General features: G+C 37.1%; 1 protein-coding gene across 14 annotated transcripts in view; it reads left to right on the top strand.

Annotated features, from left to right (window-relative positions):
- LOC117233329 (protein unc-13 homolog B-like) overlaps positions 1-23,119 on the top strand; it is a 378,435-nt gene that overhangs the window by 128,532 nt on the left and 226,784 nt on the right. For 4 of the 14 annotated variants that reach the window (XM_033493515.1, XM_033493513.1, XM_033493517.1 and 1 more), the window contains exon 1: positions 21,068-21,592. The exons of 5 other annotated variants lie outside the window; for them this stretch is intronic. The gene's annotated coding sequence lies outside the window, so the exon portion shown is untranslated. Of the gene's footprint in view, positions 1-21,067; positions 21,593-21,612; positions 21,735-23,119 lie in introns of those variants that run through there. 5 more of the 14 variants (XM_033493520.1, XM_033493519.1, XM_033493522.1 and 2 more) reach the window with 2 other exon arrangements.

A 23,119-nucleotide genomic window follows, 5' to 3' on the forward strand; every position in this document is an offset into this window, starting at 1 on the left:
TTATTTCTTGTTCCAGGTTTAAAATCTTATTAGATGTGGCTCGGTTACACGTATATCGATGGTATCTCGATGACAAGTTGTTGCGTTAAATACTGAATTTTCAATGCTTTTTCTATTTTATGTACGAGTGGAAGATATATCTTGAGTGGATTGTTCACTTATTATTATTTGTTGAAAGTTTATTGTTATTTGGTGAAAGTAAAGTGATTGGATAATTAGACTGCTGATGTTTATGTAAATTTGTAGTTGTGTGAGTGCAACTAAAAGAATAGGACCTATAAAAACTCGTGAAATATTACATCTATATGTTTCTTATTACTAATGAATTATTATAGTATAATTTTACATATCCTGATTCTCGCATTTTTGCACTCTTAAACTTTCCAAAGTTGCATAAAAATCTACAACACAGTAGTATCGATACGTTACAGTGACGACACGCTTTTAAAATTGAAAATTTGAAAATTACATTTGCCTGTAAATGTCTGTGTCTTGCGCTAACTATTAATGAATATAAAGGTATTTCCTTTGATTGGACAATGTTCAATTCAAATTTCATTAAACGGTCGGTGCAGAAGCGATAACGTGTTGAATGAAATAGATCTATGTTCAAATGAATCTTGACAGTAGCCGAAGAGTGATACGCTGGATTAAAGCTGACGATCAAACTTCAAAGATTCTATTCTCATATTCTATTTTATTAACCTATTTATCTACCGAATATGGTTACCCAGGAAGAAATGGCGGAAGAATCTTAAATTTCAATACACAATTTATTAAGGATTAACGTGTTGAAACGATTTTGTGAGAAAGTAAACTTGTGCGCTGGGCTGAAATATCATACCTCAAGGATGATACGATAAAGTTAAAACATATTGATCGTCGCATAACGGTTCTGTTTTCTCATTAAATCAGTAAATCTAAGATCAGTAAAATACTAGATCAGAGAATCGGGTTTGAATTTCCTTAGACGCTACTTTTATGTATAATAAATTTCTATTACCTTTTATCGATTTTCATACATATTTATATATGCAAATTGAATGTAGATTGAAAAAAGAAATAAGCTTCTTTGGAATTTTCTGTTTTTCACTATATGGCAATATTTATCAGATACACGATTTTCTTTTAATCTGTATAAAATCGTGTATTTATCTATGTATATCGTAAAAAATATTATAAATATTCATAATGTTTAGCGTACACTTGCACTAACATTGCCTCACAGATCGTTAATGTTTGTTGCTTTAATAAGTCTGAAGATTTCCTTAGTTTTTAAATTTAATTTTAATTACTAAATTTAAAATGTAAGTTTAAATAGCGGCCATTATCGGAATTTTCATAAACAGCTGTTCTAGCTTAATAATTAATAATAATTCATAATTTGTAATTTCTGCTACTATTACAATGCTACTTTTATATTCATTTCGATAAGATCATCCTTTGTATTCTATTAATTCTTGGAATCGAATTACAGTAGTTTGATCTTCGTTCTGAGCGACAGTAACTAGTGTTAAGTGAAACATAATTCACAATATCTGAATCTTAGAATCACGTCGTACTTCGTACAGGAAGATTTTCTTTGCTACGTTTAATCTTCGTTGACCTAGCAACGTAATACACGTGACAGATTATATCAATGAACGAAGATTATAGTCATCGTGCTTGACTGACCATTAAACGCTTCGTTAACTTTCTAGCGACTTAACGCATATACAAGCGAGTACAAATAAAGAATTATCTCGTTTATAACCTGAATAACATCGTGAGGGTATAATAGACGAGTCTGTAAGCGACTTGTTATTACTTTGTAGGTAGAATTTTTGAACGATTTGGACATATTGCTAGAGAGAAAGCTATGTACACTGTTAAAAAATTCAAACATGTTAGTGAAAAAACAATTGTCCAAAATTCTGTCGAATTTGAAACTTCAAAATTGGGGTAGATCTATAATATCGGTAAATTTTATACGCAATTGAAGAAAAAAGAAATCGGAAAAAAAAATAATAATTTATTGTCCATTTGATATATTTTTCGAAACTTTCGGGAGTATTTTTCAATTCTACGATATTAGTGGTTTTACGTTCAAACGAACGAAAAAGTAGCCACATTTGTTAGATTATGAATAAAATAATTTATTACGCTTTCGACTTATTTTCCAAAATCCTTGAGAATATTTTTCTGGTAAGCATGATGATCATATTTTTTATATTATCTCGAAACCGTTACATGTTTATAAGAAACTCCAGCAGATTTAAATAACTTATATTTTAATACCGAGAAGAACAAAATTACTTTTCTCCAGAATGTTCCATATTTTTGCCCTCGAATATTGTATTCTTATAATCGAGGTGCACGGCAGTGCACCAGCTAAGTTCGCTCGCCATCTGCCAACGCGGCAACCTTTACAGGAAACGACATAGAGCGATTTTGACCTCTCCGCCCTGTAGCACAGCCTCACATTATGCTAAGATCATGGAAATTATGTTACTTTATCTTGGATTTAACCTTGAGAAAATGCTACTACGATTTCACATTTCTACCTGAAGTCGTTTGGGATTTACAAAGATTGAAAAATCGTCGATTCCTTGTTCCAACTGATTCATCGACTGATTGGTCGACTGACCGACTGGCTGACAAATCTAATTGGCATTTGTAAAGAACTTAGAAATTTCAAATTTGCCACAAAGGTAGATCATTGTATCCGAAATATGAGAAAACTGGGAACCGAAGAATTCAAAATCCGAAGGTTGAAATCCCCTTCAAGCACTGTTTTCTCTTGCGGACGTGTCAGAAACTTAAAATTTAGCATGCGAATAGGTTCTGGTGCACGAGCCACGGTAAGACAGGACTCAGAGCGGTGGCCTAAAGTCGATGAAAAAGCAAAAATAAATAAAATCATAACAAAAACATGTCTATAAAAAAGGCGCCAATTTCCTGACCTTCCAACTTGTTTGTCCCTGAAAAGGATAGAGATCTGAAAAGAAGCCAAGTTTGGACAGGACAAGATCTACAGCTTCGTTTGTTTCTAATTGGAGAAAATACATTTTGAACTTGGCAAGCTTTCTTATAGAGACTAGTCTCTATAGTTTAGTTCCTTGTTTCTGGGATACCGTTTCTAGTTCCTCGCAATTTTCATCTGCTTTTAAACTGTTTTGCACCTTTCGAACGTGGTCTCCGAAATAAATCGACTATCCTCTTTTACCTTTTCCTTGCTCGTTGGAATCCCTCGTTGTCTTCTTCCATTCGCGTAAAAAATGTACAGCTCTATGGAAACTTGCCAAGCTCAAAATGTATTTTCTGTATTTGGGAGCAATCGAAACTGTAGATCTTGTCCTGTCCAAACTGAGCTTCTTCTTAGGTGTCGACCCTTTTTACGAACAAACAAGTTGCGACGTCACGAACTCGGCGTCTTTTTTACAGATATGTTTCCGTTGCCATAATGAATACACGATGTGAGAAAATTGTCTCATTAAATTTTCATAGTGTACAAAAATAAAAAACTGGTAAGATTGCCAATGTGCAACGATACAAGACATCGAGTGAAATACGAACGAAATATTTATTCTCCTCTTTGCATCGATTCCACATACGCTACTAGTTTCTTTTCTTTTTATTACACGATTTCTTTCGTTCGTAGTCTCGAAATCTCTCATTCATCGAATACGGTATTTTAGATATACAAGGCGGTATCTATTTCGAATTTTTTCGCTCCGCCATGGCTCACGGATATGCGATATTACGCGGATATCGTTGTAAATGCAACTGAAACCAGTATAGGTAGAACCAAGCGGATTGAACGTTCAGTTCGATACATATTATGCATACAGGAAGTACAATCTCCTGCGCATTCTATTTTCCTTCGATATGTATTAGTCACAAATTTATGCGCGTGAACCAACTTCTGTCGATATGTCTGCCACGATGTTATTTCCGTGGTTCGATCGACTGTCTCTGCGTAAATTGTCGAGCATACTGAAATCTTTCGTGCGTGTCAAATATCGAAAATTTGCTTAGATTTACATTTACAGGTATAATGTGTTACGTATATCTGTTATTCTAAAATCGATATGTACTATATGATTCTTTAGTCTGACACAATAAGATCAAATCGATTCTCGTAGTTGAAAAAGCTTTTAGAAAATTTGAAATTTACGTTCGATAGAAGATTTTCCCTGAGAAAGATATATCTACGTTTTCTGTTCCACGTGTCAACTTCTGCATTAATATAACCTACGTTCTTGCGTTTATATAATATGTAAGACAAAGTTAAAATACACGACAAATTTAAAAAGTCAAACTCCTACAATATTAATAGAAAAACCAACAAACATAATCCATATTAATCCAAGTCGCAATAGAATCAAAAGATTATAATTTTCCCTTGCACATTTTCGTTCGAAGCAGATAGTTCGAGGTACAAAAGGATGAATATCAAAATTTCCGCTATTTAATCCCTTTCACACAATTCCTTTTAAGCGTCCCTGAATAATTACGATTCGCGTAACATTTGCCCACAGTTCCCTTTTCATTGGCGAGAATACGATGACACCACGAGGTTCAGTTAACCACAGCGAACGACGACATCAGCCAAACGTGTCTTTTGCTATCTCTATAAATCACTTTTCTCGGTACAGTTTCAGCGTAACACGACCGCATTGTTGCGGCTGTCTCTCGAAACCTCGACTTTAACTACTGCCAGTTATACGCCACGCTGTACAGGCATATCGCGCTTTAATTATTACCGAAAGTTTCCGACTTGCCGGACTTTTGTCACTTGTTAGAAACCAGTTTAATCCTGTGCTCGTCTAATCCCTTATCTGATCTTCTCGTTACGTCCACGTTGATAGTACGACGCATTTTCCTAGAGGGATACAGCCACTGCCAGTTAATGCTTCACGCATTTGTACACTAACATCGACCAAATAGATTAATCTGGAAGGGAACGAGTTGGAGGAAACTGTCGCAAGAAGTGAATTAGTTGAATCAAGAAGATGGATCGGATAGATGATGGTTTATCATTCCGCGGATGTCTAAGGGTTTGTGTGTTATTTCATGCTGATGACAAGATTACGTCTGTATTATTTAAAGCCAAGGAAGAACAAGATAAAGAGGAGAGAAAAGATGGCAATATGGTCCATGATTTATTAACATGATTTATTATTCAGTAATATTTTATTTGTACCTGTTCGATGAATCTACAGCTTCGAATTCTGTTTTTTCGCATTATGATTGTAAAAGAGAACGTTACGGAATTTTTGCACGCCTAATATCTTCACTTTTTTTCTTTTTTGTCTAAATTCTAGGATTTTATAAAATTCGAAGAAATTGGTGCTTTTGATATTACGATATTACGCGATAAAAATTATTGCTCGTCCTTAATGGGTTAGATATCGTCGTAACGTAAAAGATGTAAAATGTACTACCAGCGACTGATACAGGAATGATAGAAAAGGCGTATCATGTACATATTCTTTTTACTTACCTTTATCTTTAAAATTAGAGGTAATAAATTATTACTAAGAATGGTTTGATATAATTTTTACAATAAACCTAATCTATATAGCGATATTTCGAAACTCTCACTATACAATATACTTTCAGTATACGATCATACAATTGAAACGCGTCTATCGTTATCTCTCTTATCGTACTGGAAGATCATCGTAATTGACCGAGGTATTATGAGTTCAAATTTTATTGGAATTTAATGAAAACAGTTTTCTGAAGCACCGTTATGGGACTGAAGTCGTTCTTTCTGATAAGTAGAGAGAGAGCGGGATAAGTTTTTACTGATAAGCAGAAAGAGTTTGGAAAGGAACTGGCAAATTTTTGTTTATACTAAGCCAAAATCTTGATGTTTTATCTGTTCACACAGGAATGCACCTTTTGCCCTGTATCGCGTGAAAATAGCGAATCCGTTGTATCGCGTGAATCCTCGTTGCTGGAGTCGACGAACTTCGAAACAGGCCTTCGTGAAACTTTAATCGGATGATTTATGTAGTAGAACACGTAGCTTCCTCTGGATATATTTCCTGCGAGTTTTTGACCATGGGTTTAAGATGGTCGATAAAACAATGGTGTTGACTAATAAATCCGTGTTTAATATAATTATTAAATATTATTTATAGTAAAGGTTGGAATTGTATATTTTAAATATTATTTATGGCAGTGTACAAAACTTGACAAGAAAATACATATATTTACGAATTTGATGTTCCGAAATGTAGCGTTAATTCGAAATTTAAAATACGACTGACGGAATGCTCATCACGGTTCTTAATTAAGTATTTGAAATGAATATACACATATGGCTGACAGGAGAGCCTGGTACCCTGTTATAATTTTAATTAATCCAACTTTATCTCCGTTAAACAGAATTTCTGTTACATTACGCGTTTTCCATCAGAGATGAAATTTCCATAACATACGTTAATATTATTAGGTTATCTAATAAGTTATTCAAACTCTTCTGCATAAGTAACACGAGATAAAATATGTATATAGTTTACGAAATACAAATAGCTACAAACATACGTATTTTCTTTTTCTATTCCAAATTCTCGTATTTCGTTCTTTATAATGTTGGTATTATTTATGGAATAACATAGTTTAGAAAATTAGTATCATAAAATTATATAGGTAAAGTAAATTTCGTACCTTATGGTATATAGTATACGGGCGAGTAATATTACGGACGAGGCTCTCTTTATTATTTTTATGCAAATGTCTTAATGTTTTTGTATATAAGAATCAAGGAACTTTGATTACTCTTTTTCTACACTGTTTATTTAAAATTAAGAACATTTTCTGAAATACTTATAGAGGGTGGTTGGTAACTGGTGGTACAAGCGGAAAGGGGGTGATTCTATGCGAAAAAAGAAGTCGAAAATATAGAATAAAAATTTTTCGTTTGAGGCTTTGTTTTCGAGAAAGTCGACTTTGAATTTTCGCTCGGTACGCGTGCACTTTATCACGTTTCGTTATAACGGATCTCACTGTAGATTGTTTTCTCGATTGACGTTATTTTTAAAATTTTCAAATTTTCAAATTTTTAAATTTTTAAATTTTTAAATTTTCAAATTTTTAAATTTTTAAATTTTAAATTTTTAAATTTTTAAATTTTTAAACTTTTAAATTTTTATTTTCGACTTCTGTTTTTGCGTAGAATCACCCCCTTCCCGCTTGTACCACCAGTTACCAACCACCCTGTATATCATATTTACGCGTGTTTACATCGCGCAATGTGATTATTTCACACAGGCCGTCGATTGGCTAATAATAATAACAACGCACGCGATATTACGTTTATTTATTTTATATCAATGACTCTATATCTCTTGGTAATTAATATCAGAAGTCGAGATAAACCGCGATGTAAGATTGCTTTCAGTTCCACCTTTATTTGCCACTGTTTCCCTTTGTGACGTCGCGCAGGTTTGCGTCTAATTACAGTGTAATCCCGGTAATGTGACACAGTTTTTTAATTGGTACGACCATGGTTCATAATTACCTGGATAATATCGAATTACAGCAGTGTGGGACACGTAGCGGGAATTTGTGTCAAATTTTGCGCTAAAAAGAAGCACCAAGTCTGTGTCGTCTAATCGATCGCGAGAAACACGAGGGACACGATACTGTTTCGCTCGTGTTTCGATCGTATCTTCGCCTGGTTCAACGAACGAGCCAAAAAGAGACAGATAAGAAATCTTAGTTATTCCATTCACACTTTTCAGAAGTCAATATTATTCCAAGAATTAATTAGCCTTTTTGTATCAGACGTTATAATTACGACGTAACGATGAAATAACGAGTAAGAAAAAGTATATGGAGTTTTTACAAGAAAGAAGGTATTACATCGAGCGTAATAAACATTGTGAGATAAACAAACTTCTTATTTCACAGTTATTTTATTTACACAGTTATTTTTAAAGTTATCTGCGAATCATTAATTTGTGTTTAAGTGTCACATTACCGTGTAGCTTTAACTTCATATTTTATCTTCAACTACTATAAACTTTATTTTACTTTTTTCCATTCTTAAATTCTAACAGGGATGCACCAAGGGACAGAAGTGAAATTTATTGCCATAAAAAATATGTAATACAAACAGCAAGTATAGCATGTATTACATACATAATGTGGTCGCAAAGTATGAAATATAACTTACAATTAAACTGTGGATCATATTTTTATGGATATAATTAGAGGAAGAAAATCTAATTAGAGATTTGTTTCGTACAGTGCATATTATAACTGTACTTTATACATTCTTTATACATTAATTTTACATCTCTAAATTTTCCACAAATGCATAAACGTTTCCAGTCTACTTATAATATTTGGACAATTTCTTTCGATTAAGTTTTTTCCTAAGCCAGTATATTTGCAGAGAAACGAATTTCGTCCATCAGAAATTTCTTTCTTCTTTGAAAAATACCAGGTGCTTAGAATGTTGCGCACGTAGCGAACATTTGTTTGCTCATGGTAGAGCGAGTTAAAACGACATCGGCTTTGAAAATAATGACACACTAACCTATGTAATTCATTCTTCTTTCGTCATTGCTAACCACACAGTAAATGCAGATATCGTACTCTTTTTCTTTGCCTGGTCGTATCAAGTTGCACGAACAAATAGCAAAGGCTTCGATTCAAATATATATAAAAAAAAAAAAATGCATGAAGCGTTAATAAAACGCGCACCGGATCTCTCAAATTCCATAATTAAAATTATGTTTCCTTACTAACGAATCAAAAATATCGTACATACCAATCAGATGAAAGAAAAAATTGTGGACCAACGATTGATCGAATTTCTTTTTCACGAGCATTTAAAATACTCTTATTCCTATCGTGGTTCTAAATAAACTGAAGACCATCAACGCAGACTTATAATTTCAGGAATAAGAAGTAAAATAAAAATTTGTGTTCTGACATAACGGTAATTAATTTTTTGCCTTCTACTGTTATTACAGACAAAAATGAGGTAGAGGTTTCACGTCGAACTATACTAAAAGAAGTTCGTAACGTGTGTGGTATAAAACTGCAAGAAATCTAGAACCTAATTAATTCGCGTAATGATTTCTTGATAAACGACTCTTCTTTCGCCGATAAGTTGGTTCTAATGATGAAAAATGTCGTTGCACCAAGTACAGGTCAGTCCTTTAATTTTGGTAACGATCCACGTTGCCACGCATGTGCAGCTCGTGAATTGCTTAACGAGCATTGCCTGATACATCGAGTAAACTGGTCCACGTTACTAACATGCGACCGATTCGTATGTGCAATCATGTCATTACTCATAAATGGTAAAGTCGTTTTATAAGGGGACAAATTTACGAGAGAAAAAGGCGAGAGTTTTGTTACTCGGTTTCTCAATTTATCGAGGATTAGTATGCGAAGCATAATCTTCGATACGAACAAACGACGGATATAGTTCGTATACGAAGAAAATTTAATCTGATCCAAAGCTTCGAACGCGCTTTCGAATTATTCAAAATTGGCAGAGCAAGAAGAATACGAAAAAGAGACATAGCAAGAGAAAAGCGGATATACAAAGCAAAGAAATAAGCTGAGAAGAAAGGTATAAACGAAAAAAGATAAAAAAGAAAGAAACTAGAGGGAGGGGGTCCATATCTCATCTAAAGTTTTTACAGTCTGAATGTCAAAACGTTTTATATTTTAATTATAGCTATCACATCAACTTTTATACACACTAATTACTCCCGCAAGAAGCGCGTGCGAAATATTGCCATAAGTATTTTTGAATACTTTGGAATTCACATTTTGCGTATTTTCTAGTTTACCGATAAAAAGATAGGTGTTATACCATAAATAAAACCTGTAAATGTTAGTTACGCGCAATTGAGCATCGCGGAAGTGGCATTTTATTTTCTATCCGCTTTGTTTTGTCAAGTTAACCGATTTGATAAATAAGCGGCTCGTATCTTACATTTTAGCACGTTTCCTCGATTCTATGTACGTACATATACCTCAGCACATTACACACATAATACTCGTTAATTCATCACCAGAGCAAGTCGAGAAAATACCGTACGTGGCATATCTTGTAAAGTGTAGCGATATTTTCCTTATTGCCCGTTAAGAAGAAACATACAGCCTGTAACGTCGAAAAAATGACCCTTGGTCCTTGGATTCGTCTCGACCTATTGATTCCTATTACGAAGGAGGGCGTAATTGACGAATGGCCATTGAACGAGGGAGACTGCGTAAGAATAAATCGAGGCGGCAAAGCATCCCTCCTATTTCCTTCGCGCTCAAGCCCGCTGGGCATTTTCTTTCAGCGATTAATTCAAAACGCATTATCCCGTCGCGTTGCTCAATAGAGCGGACGTTCCACATAATAGATGACGTAGAAGATGCTGATGAAGAAGGCGACCAATACGTCATTCGATTTATTGTCCTCGCGTCCAGCCTGTAATATAATAGATGATGCCGGTGCGTCGACAAAGAAATTATCGTTCACTTATTTCCGTAAGTGTTCCAAACACGGATAAGGAATGACGACGTTCGACGCTGAAACGACTGTTTAATAGTTCTATCGTTTTCAATTATTCGCGTTTATATTGCTTCTTTATATTTAATTATTTTGAAGACATTAGAGAGAACATGTTTACAGTTCTTAAGGTGAACATTATGTTTGTACGAATAATTGAATAAAGATACGTGTCGTATATGTTTTTTTTGGAGAAATATTTTATAGAAATATTTTCTCTGAATCGACGGTTCCTTGACGCATTAGGGAATAATCACAAAATATTACCCAGTTAGTTCTTCGTGTTAGTAGAGCAAAAGAACGTAAAATCACAAGTAATTGCTTCATTTGGTAATTTAACACGTTCTTTGCATACTACGCGGATCCTAATTGGCACGTACCTTTTTCCCATAATTTCGTGATTTTTACTTCACGTTCTTAAGCTTTTCGCTGTTGAATAAGATTGTGAAAAACACTAAAAAAGTGAACTATTTTTTTAATGATTATAAGTAGTCCTATTTGTTTTATAAAAATACGAAAACATATATCTTTAACTGTATTTCCTCTTTATTTTGAAAGATAGTATACGCAATGCAAATGGTTACGGTCTCAGCAAATAATATCTCGTGTCTTTCCATATCCGTTTTCGCTTTACATGTTTCGAACACCACATCAGGCGTTCTTGTTGTGGATTCGTCTTCGTTCCTGTTGAAACCATAATCCCTAATGGTATGTTTGTTAGAGTACAGCATAAAAAAAAACGGTTACATCTCTCGAAAATGTTTTTTCCCCTTTACATATCGAAAGCACGCTAACAACCTTGGTTCTCTGTGTTGTTGTTTCACAAGACATAAGAACACGTTACACAAAAAGTAGTACAGCGGTTTGATAATTAGTTGGATAATTGAATGTGCATGTATACATTGAATCTTCCGTGCGAAACCTAGCGAACTTCGGCTACTCATATTTCATGGAATAAAGTCGTTTGACGACAAACTATCCAACCGTTTACGATGAAGAAGCCATCATTCCGCGAAGGAAAAGCATGTTTACTCGAGGAACGGATCACACCGCGATATTCTATGAAACGGTGTAGGAACAATAATGAAATGGCACGTTGCGTGTCGTTCTATGTTAGCTACGTCGACTCACCTGCATATTGCACAAGTGTTTACTTTAACCGGGACATAGCGATACGCCGTGAAATTACATTCATTTCGAAAGAATACAGAACAAATTGAATTTCTTATTCAAAGGGTGCTCGATTCGAAGTACTAAGGAGATTGAAATATTTTTCCTCGTGATTTTTTCTCTTCGAAGCAAATTAAGTTGCAACGACTTGTTCGTCCTGTCCTTCTTTCTCTTCGCTTATTTACCTATCCTTTTCACTTTGGCTTGTTGAACTGATCTTTCGATAAGAGATGGAAATTCATAGATGTTGCTTGAGAATATTGTCTTGTCTCCTACGCTATTCGTGAAATATCGCATTATATAGAATACATTTCATTCGCCAACATGGATATGTTAACTAAATAATAAGTGTAACGAGTATAAATCAATATAAAGTTGACTAAGATGCAAGTTTATGGTATATAGCGTTGTTATGGGATTCTTAACTGAGATCTTAACGAAAGTATCCACATATGTATTGCTTTATTTGTCTTTGTAGTAACTTCTTTGGTACTTCAATTTTTATCGAGCAGAATATAGTGATTGATCCTTCTGAGACAGATTTTTCTTTCAATAATGAACATAATAATAAGTCTTTATTCTATGTCTCTAGATGTCAGCAAAACTGCAGAGGATAATACACAAATTGTAACTCAGGAAGATTACAATAATCGTGTAGCTTGTTTACAAAATACCTTTCAAGTTTATTGTCTCGTCAGTCCCAAAAGTGCTAAAAGTTTCAACCAATATCAATTAACAACTCCAATAAATATTCCAACAATGGTTAATTAACCAATTAATCAACTGAAATTCCTTTGGTTTTGCGCAAAAACTTCGATCGTAGCATACCAAAGCTTGAAATATAAAAATCCGCAGAAATAACATTTGTTCAGCGTAGTAAACTTAGTGTACTCTATTGTAACGTGAAGAGAAACAATAGAAAATTTAAGGATACAATGTCGATAGGTGGTATGAGAACCGATAGCGTAAGCCACAGACAGTAAATATAAAGTACAACGTATCTTCTTATCAATATCGACAGTGTTTCAGACGGAAACTTCGCAGACTTGGAAAGTTGCGAAAATCCCCGGCAAAACCGTGCAACTTCCTGATGAAACTTTTCAATTTGATCTTACCTTTGCTCTTTCGTGTTATGTACAACATTTTGGCTCGATGTTTTTGAGTAAATCCCCGTTATTGCGCCGGTATTCGTAAAAAGTTTTGCGTAAATAGATATCGTAGTTTCTACATGATGTTCCGTTAATTCTGTCGCGAAAAGTATCGAATTTTCTCTATGATTTCGTAATATGCTAATTCTCTTCACATTTCGGGCTTGAAAGGACCTTCGTTTCTAATATGCAAAAATCTACAGTTTTCTTTCTGAACGCATAAACGAAGATCTAACCTTGTAAATGCGATTGCTATCCAATTGTTACGTGCTCATAAAATTTCTATTGAATCGAGTAAATTGCGTGTGATATAAGAAACTGCAGAGAAGCGTAAGTTCTGTCTTATTGAGTGCACCGCGCGTCTGACAGTAACGACTTCCCGTCTTCCTTTACGCTCAACCTCTTTAGCGCATTATATTCTCATAACGTTAACCCGTCATATTCTGCTGCGTTCTGCAAGAATTGTTTGATTTAAGACTAACGTAATAATTTCTTTTATGATATCGCCATAAAAATAATTCTCTATAAATCAAATGCCAAATTTTCGAATACATCAAGTTTTCCTCTAAAATGTTCCACGTTTTCTGTGATTCACGATCGTAAATTAAAAAAGAAAGAAAAAGAAGAAATAAAAATAAGGAGGAGACGATGCGTCAAATTTATATCAATTTTGTTTCGCATTATCCAATTTCAACTCTCATTTGTTAGACTACACAGCACGAGATAATTGTGCAAGTTTCTAGGAAAAAAAGAAAGCGAAAGGACTGAAGCAGAAATTACGTAAATTGTATATGGCGAAGACAAAAATTTCACGGTGCATCGCGGGTAGGTAAGTTTGATGCAAACATCACGTGTTTTGGCCAAGTCACACGGAAAGACCATCGTGCCTCGCTGAAAGAAGAAAGTCGTGACGGAACACTAACAAGCTCGAGTTTGTCAAGCTTGATTTATTTTCACGCGGCGATTTGTGCTCGCGAACGAAAACTTTGTGCTGTATAATAAAAGCGAACGTGGCTGTTTGCTGCTCGTGTCACCTTTCACGATTGGTCCCCATAACGTGCAACTTCCTTCAAGTTCTATCCTGCAGTTCGTATTATTTCGCAAGTCTTATCACGTTGCAGTCTCTTGGACACACACGAACAATGCTAGCAGAAAGTTCTGACTTTTAAACACTTCTCTTCCCGGGCAATTCGATTCGAGATTAAACTTTCGAATAATAATAAAGTTCGTTTCTGTTTGAACTGACTAGTGAATTTTTGCATCTTTACTCGCTGTAGTTATGGTAAATATAAGTATAAATATAATATGGAGATAGGAGTTTTATTGTGGTGGGTGAATTAAACGAAATATCGGACGCAGGGTGTATATGCGATAGTTGTTACAAAATTTATTAATCAAAGATGTAAAAGGGTTTAATTGATTTTGTGATTGCGGATTTTTATTCATTTATAGGAAATTTAGATAATACTCGCTATAATATTCGGTGTGTGAAATAAATCTCTGTATACGTTCTATTTCCTTTGTTAAATTAAAAAAAAAATGAAATTGCATACATATCCGTATTCTAGCAATCAGCTTAAATGGAAAGCAGGTAAAGGTATACGCTACAAAATTTTTGTATTCAATAATAATGTGAAACGTAGCGTTAAGTTAAAAAAACTTGGTAGTCTAGTTCATTAGCATTATTAAATATCTTCTTAGAGACACTTGTACCTTCATTAAAGTTTTAAATCTTACTTTTAGCGAGAATAATCATTTTGATGAAAAGTTTTCGCAAAGGCGCAAAAGGAAAAAAGAAATGCAGAAAAAACTTTTTCTCAGCTAAAACTTTTCAGCATAACATTACGGGTGTAATATTGTTGGGGGTGATTTCATTCCCTAAGCGTAAATTTCTTTATCTAGATGGTATAAGATTATCTTGATTCTTTAATTTCATTTATTCTAAAATTCATTACGAATAAAAATTCATGAAATTTCACTGCTGTTATCGAAGTTTTTAGACGACGTGATCGTGTCCTTCTTTAAAAGCAAATTATACTAAGTATAAATTAATCCTTTCCGCCCCAAGTTATCCTTGATCAGTGGAATAAACTCCAAGTATAAATTACCGTTTAATCGCTGCATACGGTTTCCCCTAATTAGAGTAAAATCTCTACTGTCACTTTCTGGTGCAAATTAATTAAAGCACAAATCCATTTAATACGCGGACACCTGGAAATTAGATTCTTCCCTTTAACGAAAAGAATTGTGTAAAAGATAATTCTACTATTGCCTTCTGCAATAGCTAAACGAATATCTGTGAGAAGACTAACGAGTGAACAGTCAAAGAGCAATTGTTTCGTAAAATATTTCCTATGGAAGCTGATACGAGCTTCTTTTTCCACGATAAGGTGAAACGATGCTTCCGCGAAAGTTCCAGCAAACGAGAAATTTAATTAAATTCCACCATACCTACGTGTAATTTGCGCGGAACGAAATGATCATTCGCGTCAAACGAAATCCATTCCTCGTATCGCCACAGCCGGCGTGCTGCCAGTGATTATTTAATAGCGAAAGTAAAAAGTTTTGGGCAGACGACGCTGATTATATTCCGTCGCAAGATGAATTATCGCGCGGTTTGTGCTAACGCGCAGCGTCAACCGAGTTCACACGGCGCGTCGCGAATGTTGACGAGTGGAAACGGACGGATACGAAGTCGTCTGACTAAATACGAACTAACTCTACTTTATGCGTGATGAACGATTCCTTGTTCAGTGCCGTACGAACTCACGGCACGGAAGCATCGTATTACGTACTTGATCTGAGCACTATCCTTAAATCGTCGAAACACAGATATACGTCTGTAAAGAAACGTTTTCATATTTATTCTATGAAATTTATATTATATATTATTTTATCTGCTGTATACCGACGAAGAATCGTATAATATATTTGCGTTTCGCCGTGGTTGAAACATTTAGAAAATTAATCCTAATATTAATTTTGGAAGTTTAATTGCATCGACATTGTAACGGTTACAAGCGACTAAACGTAATTCTGAATTTCATTGTCCTAATTAGTACAACTTATTACTACACTCAAATAATATCATGCAAAGTGTACTTTATCACTTATACACGAAATAATACAGAAACACATTCAACCAACGTTTCATTAATGTAATTTACAAAACGATTCCGTCGATCGTGAATTATACACATGCTGGTTATACTACGTTCACCATATTAAGTACAATCACAGCACACGACGTTCAACTAGCGTCCAGTCGATAGTCCGACCATTGTTAATTATCATCTTTTCATTATCATTCGTTTATTTCGCGGAAATATTTACACCGACCGGCACATAGACCGCCATCTTCGAACATAAATTCAGAGGTTACTTGTGCCAACAACGAGGAAGCGGCTAATCCCACCTTGTCGGTTCATGCTTCTCTCTTTCTTTCTCTCTACCTCTTTCCTCCAGCTACAGCTCCAGTTCCGTTTCACTTTCTCTCCTTCTTCATTTATATCCCCCTCTTCCTCCAACTTCCCATCTTACATCCCCGTTTTTCGTCTCTGTCGCTCGTACTCTTCACCGCTATTCTCCCCCCTTCCGGAAAATCAATATGGAGTGGCGTTGGTATACGACGTGGTGGCTGCTACCGCATGCTGCTCTCCTCTCCTTTCCCTTCTTCGCCGCGTTCCCTTTAACCCGCCCGTTTCCCTTGTATCTTCCGTTTCGTCGCTCATTCTACGTAGCATCGACCCTCTCGGAGCGTTCTTCCTCTCGCTGAACGTATTTTAGGTCGCGTCCCTCATCTTCACCCCGTCTATAGTGTCTGACACCTCATCATCAAACACACAGTGAACTACCCGCGAAACGTGGCTTAGCTTGCAGCAAAATCGGTCATCGAGTTGCTTCGCGACTTTATCCTGCGTCACCCTATAGGTCAACATCCAGCTCGGGTATATTACCGCCACTGGTTGAATACACCGCGTGCGTTGCGGCGAATTATCGCACTTTCCGGCTCTCTCGCCGCGCCATCCACCGACCGTGCTTTGGGTCGCAATATAATTTCTCTGGAGAATACCTTGGCGAACCGAAGAAAGTCTGAGGATAGGAGGTTGGCAAGGCAGAAGGCGGAGCGAAGCTGTCGAGGGACGAGAAGAGCTTTGAGTTAGCTGGGTCTCGTTGCTCGAGACGCGGTTCCATTTTCGCGACGACTCTGACACCGAACCACGCGCAATTCTCGGGTGTGCTTCTTAGTTTGTCTACTGGGTGTTTCCGAAGTAGGTAACTTTCGAGGCTAGGCTTTGGTTCTGCTGGCATAAAGGGAGATTCGTGTCAAAGACTTATCATTTGCATAGTAAACATCGAATGTCTTACCAGTTTGTATGGTTCGAGCGAAAGAAGCAGAGATAGTAACGGCAGAGGAAAATGTTTCAGGTTAGCAAGCTATTTTTACGGACTTTTTTTTTATTCAGATATATTTCCAACGATTCAAGTCCATAATAATTAACATATGCGGATGAGATATCTCAGGTAGAAACGTGCAATCGTTTCACCATGTGTAAGTATACCTCGTACATCTAAAACCCAATCTTTTTTCCTGTCACGTGTCCAAAACACGGGACAGCAGAAAAGAAAGACTTCCAGACTGTCATTTACACCAGCTGTTGCCACCGCGAACGCGACAAACCACCAAAACGTTGCCATCTGCTTCCTGAACCACTCTATGTACCATTGAAATCTTGGGTCTGTGTTTCTCGATTGCTTCGAATATGCCTTTCGCTCGATCTTCCTGGTTGGCTTTTCTAAAAACTCTTTCTTGGTCGATTCTTCCGTGTCTGTTGAAATTCTTTCGCGACGCTAGTCATTGTCCTCGAGGGTGGTGCGTTTCAAAGCATCCCTGCTGCTCACGGAACACTGTTGAATGTAGGGTAAACTGTTGAACGTGACACAGTTCGTGTACGCGGTCGCGCGTTTTGTCGCGCCGGACAAAAGCGCGAGCTTTTCCACGATCTTTTATCGTTTACCGACACGATACCAGGAATCGGCCAGATCCTGGCCTTCGGATAAGTGTTTGGCCACGCATGCGCCATTGCACGCAACGAACTCGTTTCGATTAGGTGAAGTAGATTTTTAAGCGGTCGTGCGTGTTTCTTTTGCCTCGTTACGCTTTCTGCGAACGAGCGTGCTGTCGATGCGACGTAACGGTGTTACGCGTAATGAAACATCTGCATACGATCGGTCGGAGCATTCTTTTTCTTACTTTTTTAAGTTTCATAAAACTTTCCCGAGTTGGAGGTAGAGTTTGCGTGGCTTTTACGAAGCACTTCGTAGATATTTTAAATACACGCAGGAAGTAATAAATTAGGGTAGTTGGGAATAACGTTAACAGCTTATTTGCTCTTATGTATGCTCTGCTCTTGTCTACACAAGTGGAATCAGAATAATTGATATAATCAGTATAGAGTCGTAATTTGAACTTGTAATATGCGAATTCTCCCATTAGTTTGGATCTAATACATTTATTACATGTATAGGTGATACGTGAAACGTTATTGCGAATTGGAAATTTGGTTTCTATCTATAAACTATCAAGGCAGTTACAAAAGCAGTAATCAATTAATACAGTGATGCACGCTGTAAGTTCATTTTACTTAATGATATAATCATAAAATCTGATTTATTGATGAAATAATGCGTAAGAAAATACATTTAAGAAAAGAAAAAAAAAATAAATTACTTTGTATAGGTATAGATTTTCAGAAAAGAAACGGGATGTCAGACTTGTATGGTTATATCATTAAATTCCTATTTAAAACGATTTAGGGTAATGCATTAATAATGGAAGCAAGATATAATAACGAAGCGATAACTTGTCATTCAAGCTTACGAATAAACATCATTGCAAAGAACATTAGAGGAACTTCAATAACATAAAATATCTTATGTTGACTAAATAAAAAAAAAACTATATACGTAGCTCACACGAAGCAGTTAATTTAAAAGACAAAAAATGTACAGCTAACCTACTGCTAGGAAATGACAAATTTGTTTCTCTACTATACTACTAGTATCTCATATACGATATGATAATTACGTTTTATTTGTTTTCTCATTTTCCAATAAATATTACCATTTTCTTTTATTCGTCTGTTTCTTTGTCCTCGAGTGATTTGTTTTTAATGTTCGAGTTCTTACATTGAGAGTTCCTACCTCGATGCAAAGATCCTATATCCGCATAAACGACAAGAGGAACGAGCAGTGTATCTACTGTGTATAAAGGAGGTCTTAAAGAGTTTTAATAAAATTCTTCGCTGCATCTGCATAAACGCACGCAGCGTCGTAATCCACTCACACGTTCCCATTGGACAACACGCGAGGAAAGCGTGCCTTCTAAAAATATCCTAACAAGTTCTTCGAACTACTTATGAGTGGGATTAATAAAGTGTCGACCACTTGGAAATATTATGCGATATGCGGCTTTTTTTTGTTTTATTTATTTTACGATGACGGTTATTAAGTAATCGAGCATATCTGATAAACGAAAGAGAAGAAAGAAGAAAACGTGTACCGTACACTGTACAATGTACAGGAGCAATAAATTCTTTTACAGCGCTTAAATTAATTCCAAAGGTTGGTCATTTGAGAATAATGTAAAGTAAAGTTTGTAGTTGTATGCAAAGGGAGGTGTATGTGCACACTTCGTGTATGTGTATGAAGAAACGAAGGAATAAAAATTTGTGGCCTGGTTCGCAATTTCAGTGGAAATAGGAAAATAAATTGTACATGTGATACGCGGAAGAGGAAAGAAATAACGATACCATACGGAAGAATTGTACAGATGCATTAAACGAAATTTAAAATTGATTTCGTTTGAGTCATCGAAAGATTTTTATCGTATTATTATCGATTCGTAAAAATTCGATCGCGCATCAAATGTCACAAAGTTTGGCTCTTTAAGGTAGAAGAAATTAAGGTTAATAAAATTCATAGATTCCCAAGATACTTTTTTACGTATGAAGACAAACGTTGAGCTCTCGTGCTATTGTCAAAGTTAGATCAATTTCGATCGATCAGAAATTAGATCGGTGTTTTTCAAAGGAAAGAGACATTTTGAATGGTTGATCAGGTAGGAACGTCAACATTCGATTTTAAAAGAGAAGAGCTTCTTATTAATTAGTACAAAGTAGATTTTACTTTGCTCGCAATAAAACACGTATGAAATAAGAATAAAACAATACACGCCTTGTCTCCCTCCTTCTTTAATTACTTATCTCGTCTTGAATGAGTAACTATAAAATACGTCCATCGATAACGCCAGGAGAAAGTCTGTAATCATAACATTTTAATAACTGAGTAGCAACTCTATTAATTTATACTGCAACAGAAATTAGTCGTCGAGCATAAAAGACGCGTGGAAGTTGCAATCGTGCCGTAATCATGGTGCAATTTAAATTGCCCAGTACTGCGTTTGATTCAATGATTCCTAGGCGTAAAACTTGACAAGAAGAAATTCATTCTTGTCAAACTGCTACCCAACCCAGCGAGTTCGTTGAACTCGCAGTAAGGCTATCTTCGCCCATTGCTCGTACCTGAAAACACCCATGTAACGATCTAACCCAGACACGAAACAACGTCCACGCGTTTACCAATTTTTTAAATCCAAATAGTATCGCATACATTTACGTTGTTAAGAGCAAGTCGAATCGATTGACCAGAGGAAAAAATGTCACCCAAACGAACGCGCCAAAAGTACACGAATAACAATACTTAACGCATAATTTCACCTATGATACACTTACGACATCTGACAATGGCTGGGATAATTAGAAAAGGGGTAAAAATACAGAGACCACGAAAGACGAAGGATCGACCGATAAGCGTTGTGTGCAGAGGCGCCCTCGATACGAGAGAAAGAGAAAACGAAAGGGGGAAAAAAATCGACCGATGGAATTCCGCTCGATGAGGGTGCACAGGGTAGTTCTGATTCGGTACGGCACTGCGGCATGCGCAATGTACGTAGACTCGGAAGGGTGGTGGTTCGAGAGGTTGATTGTCGTTGCCGCGGTTGGACAGAGGGGGCTACTGGAGCAGATATATCCTCGTGGCGATGGAGGGGTGTTGCGGAGAAGGGTAAATGCGATGGAGGTTCGTTGAGAGGCGCGGGAGGGAGAGAAGCGGAGGAGGGAGGTAGGTTAGTAGCGAAGGTACACGTTGTGCCAGCCGGCAGTAACGAGAGCCGTGCTTGCCACGGCCCACACGGCGACGTGTGCGTGTGCGTGTGCGTGGGTCAGCCTTGCCCCACATTCAGACAGTAGTCGCGCGTCTTTCGGCGAGGTCGAGCCGGCGCGGCGTTTCCGTCGAGTGTAGCGTCGAGAGAGACGCCGGGGATGCTAGTAGCGAGGAAGTGCCGGCGTCGAGCAGCGTCCTCCCGCCGGTTACTCGCGCGACGGCGCTCCGAGAACGCCGGCAAGGCTTCCGAGTGAACGAACGGCGACCTTCTTTCGCGGCTTACACACCGGCCGACAGCGTTTTTCTGTTTTCCTGCCTTACTAGTCGTCGTGTGCTACACCATCGAGAGAGGGTCGGTGCGCGTGGCCCAAGTAATCGTCCAGTGCGTCGACGTTGATGCGTGCGTGCGTGCTCGCGTGCCTGTCTGCCTCTCGCCTGCTAGCTTGGCTGCGTGCACGCGCGCGCGCGTGCTTCCATCTATTCGCGTGTAGTAGGAAAAACGGACCGAGGTAGAACGCGAGGTGAAACGAGAGATGTAAGTCGTTGCTCGGTAGTCGGGGAACAGGCTCCCTTGCTCGGCCGGTTTTCGATTGCCTCGCGAGATCGTCTGGTGCGCGCGAGTGTGATTCCGTACTCGAGACTCGTGAAATTCGATTTACATGGAATCGTGCTGCTTTGTGAGTGCGAGGAAATTTGTGCGATTCTACTACGCATCGATTACGAGATAGTCGAAAATAGTTCGACGCACACAGTGATGTTCTTTGAATAAATGTCTAGTTTAAATGTGATGCTTGGCTTTATCGAGATATTTCGTGGAATGTCGCGTCGTGGAAAAATTCGAATTCGAACGGGTTCGAGGGGAGTGGGAAACAAGCCGCGAGGAACGCGACGCAGAAAAACCGGTCGATGCCGGGGCGGTCGCTTTAAATTCTACGATTTAAAATTCAAGCGAGAGTACCGTTTCTTACGCTGCCCGTGACGCTTCGCGAGATACGAAAAAGTCGGAGAAACTCGTTGTCGTTGGGGGAACACGGAATGCTCGGTATCATCCTCCTAACGACTTAAAATTCCAGTGGAATGCTTGTCGGGAGGGGAGGGGGAGGTTCGACGTTCTTTGAAGCACGGGAATTTCGTGGCCGTGAGAGAAACGGCGCGCACCGGAGAAACGAGCCACCTTTGTGATTGCTGCCAGACAAAACGATAATACGCGTTTCTTCCACTTCGAAAGCGAGCTATGCTCGACTTGCCTCCACGCTAGCCTTTCTTCCTGTCGGAAGGGGGGTTAAAACTAAGCAACTCGGGCAAACTTGGAAACGTTGAAAGCTCGAGACGACCGAAACTCTTCTTCTCCAGATCGAAACTTCCTCGATACGGAAAACTCGCGTTCCAACTTGGAAATTTATATGTTGAAATGCCCGATCGATTTTACATTTAGTCAAAGTTTTGCGAAGCCTTGCGATATGTTACAGTTATATAATTCGACTTTCCGAGGGAGATATAATTAATACCATATAATTCCACGCTATAGAGGTGAACGGTGAACCGCGATATTTATTATCGGAAGCATTCATTATACCGAGAGGAATTATTTTTTAGTTTAATATCGATAAAAAAAAAACAAGGAAATGTCGAATATGGTAAATTTCGTGTAACCGCAATTTCTGATTGTTTCTGAATATTAAAAATAGAACTATTAAAACGTTAAATATTTAGAACATCGATGATCATAATTAAAAGGACGCGATGAAAATACATAAGTATACATATACGATCATCTTTCTATCTTGATAAAAATCAACGTCAATGATTCTTAAAAGCATTTTTATGCTTTCAGTAATTGCAAAAACGACAAATCTAGAATCCATCCTTTTGACAGATACTTTCAAAACTTTCGTTAATTAATTAGAATTCGCAGACTTATACTTCACAGGTCGTGTTAAATTATCGGAAGAAGGCTCGAAGCAACTTTTTAATCGATCGAAAGTTTTCGTCTCATCTTTGATACGCGGTTACAGGTTAACAAATGACAAATGGAAGGTAGAAACGATCGACTGGATTCTAT

The sequence above is a fragment of the Bombus vosnesenskii genome, unplaced genomic scaffold (assembly GCF_011952255.1).
Source record: "Bombus vosnesenskii isolate JDL3184/JDL3185 unplaced genomic scaffold, Bvos_JDL3184-5_v1.1 scf7180000013295, whole genome shotgun sequence".
NCBI classification, from domain to species: Eukaryota; Metazoa; Arthropoda; class Insecta; order Hymenoptera; family Apidae; genus Bombus; species Bombus vosnesenskii.